The sequence below is a fragment of the Oratosquilla oratoria genome, chromosome 13 (assembly GCF_046742065.1).
Source record: "Oratosquilla oratoria isolate Oo_2021 chromosome 13, ASM4674206v1, whole genome shotgun sequence".
Classification (NCBI taxonomy): domain Eukaryota; kingdom Metazoa; phylum Arthropoda; class Malacostraca; order Stomatopoda; family Squillidae; genus Oratosquilla; species Oratosquilla oratoria.
Window position 1 is genome coordinate 24,907,942 of NC_134789.1, and position 2,500 is coordinate 24,910,441.

Sequence of the window (2,500 nt, forward strand, 5' to 3'; positions counted from 1 at the left end):
AACTGTATAAAAAGTTGGAAAAATTGGTCAAGTAGGAGAAAACAAAGTGGTAATTTTAAACTCTCGTAACTCCAGGCTTTCATGATAAATGGTGGACCCAAACAAACCATTGCTTACATAAAGTTTTCATGGTGGATATAAGACCTTGGAGACGAATGTAGATATGGACCAAAAGGTCTCCTGTCGGCATGCTCCGCCTTTGTAATCCTTTGTAAAAAATCAGGCGTATCGAAGATGACTGAAGTGATCTGGCCATCAGGTAAGCGATACAAAAACAAATTTCCAAAAAGAAACCAAAGCTTAGGGGCTCAAGGATCTACAATGGAAATTGACAAAGTTGCATATATAGAATACCTGAATAAGCAAAACAAGAGGAAAGAGACAATATTCAATGTAAGTCCATGAAAAAAAACAATTGTGTAACTAATAAAATGGCAAATGCATGAAGAAAACTATTAATGAAAAATGTGTTAAAAATCAGGTAGAGAAAAAAGATATAGCTGAATACGATCAAGGAAAGACAAATAAAAATAAGCTGATATGAGAGAAATATATTAAGAAATAAGGAAAAGCAATTAAAAAATTGAAAAAATAAAAATGTGTCAATATCATGATGAAAAGACAATCACGTATCAAGAAAAAAGTGGAGAATGCGAAAGAGTTAACAGTCATGGAAATCAATACTAATGTTCTCAGCTTAGTGATATGTGAAAAGGATGGAGAGCGGCCACTAAGAGATTAGCTTAAGCTAAGAATAGGTTCAAGAATGTTTGGATAAGGAAAGATGAAAAAGAATATATATATATATATATATATATATATATATATATATATATATATATATATATATATATATATAACTACAAAGTAATGTCGTAACACATTAGTAAATTTAAACAAAAACCCACTGTGTTGGATAAGAAGAAATGAAATAAATAGATTCCATATATTTCGATCACGGACTGTGATCCTCTTCAGTGGAATGCAGAGGATCACAGTCCGTGATCGAAATATATGGAATCTATTTATTTCATTTCTTCTTATCCAACACAGTGGGTTTTTGTTGATATATATATATATATGTATATATATGTATATATATATATATATATATATATATATATATGTGTGTGAATTGATAGGTGAATAAATAAATGAATATGTAAGTAGATAAATAAGTAAATAGATAAATAAGCACATATAATAAACATATAATTAGATAAATGAATAAACTAATAAATAAATAAATGCATAAATAGATATATGAAAAACAAATAATTAGATATATGTATACATGAATAAATAGATAAACAAATGAACATACAAGTGAATAAATAGATGAGTGAATAAATAACTAAATAAATAAATACATGAATGAATAAATAAACCAGCGAGAAAATAGATACATGAATGCATAAGCAAATCAATACATAGGTAGATGAATAGATAGATGAATTAGTAAAAAAAAAAAACAAATAAAAAAAATGCATTGGCAAAAATTACCAAAGAACGATACAAAATAAGACATATTCACCAGTTTTACCGGATAGTATAGACTAGAAACAGAGTAAAGGGCATCATGGGAGGGAAACGGAAAAACATGTAAAGAAATATTCAATGTAAGGTCCATGAAAAAAAAACAATTGTATAACTAATAAAATAACAAATGCATGAAGAAAACAATTAATGAAAAATGCGTTAAAAAATCAGGTAGAGAAAAAAGATATAGCTGAATGAGATCACGGAAACAGATTAAAGGTCATCACAGGAGGGAAACGGAAAAACATGTAAAGAAATAACGTAAGGGAGTCAGGAGTAAGATATGATAACGAAGACAAGTTATTAACAACTAGGTTAACCCTTCTTAGGTAAAGTGGGGTCAGACAGGCCCCATGCTTTTTTGTTTTTTACTTTTGATATACTATTACATTGCATATAGATATGTTCTCCCCTATACCTTCTTGACGAGTGGAGTAGTTTAAGGGGGTGATAGGGTCATTCCTGAATCTTGCTCTATAGAAGCATTATACAGCTTTTGGGCCCGTCAGACCCCACTTTACCTGAGGTGTGAGTAGCGTGGGGTTTGTCAGACCCCACTTTACCTGAGGTTTTTTCATGTCATATAAATGTTTTATCATTTATATTTATGGGTAAATAATAATTTCTTCTTTTTTATCATTTTTTATGACTGATATGTTGAATTTCACTTAGCTTTGTTTCAATTTTGTTTGTTTTCGATGGTGATGGTATCATTTGGAATGCATTATAATTGTGTTGACTAGGGAATCATAGTTCATTATCATTTCGTTTTTTTTTTATCTGTTTGTCGTTATTCCGGGTAACTATTACCTACACTGCAAAAGACCAGTGTGTCAGGAACATTCAACCCCCGTCTGCAATGACTGCAATTAGATTCTTCAGTATCACAAAGTCAAAATAATTACCTCCGATTTTTTTCAGATTTTATGGTTTATGAAACACATTTATTATTCATTTGTTG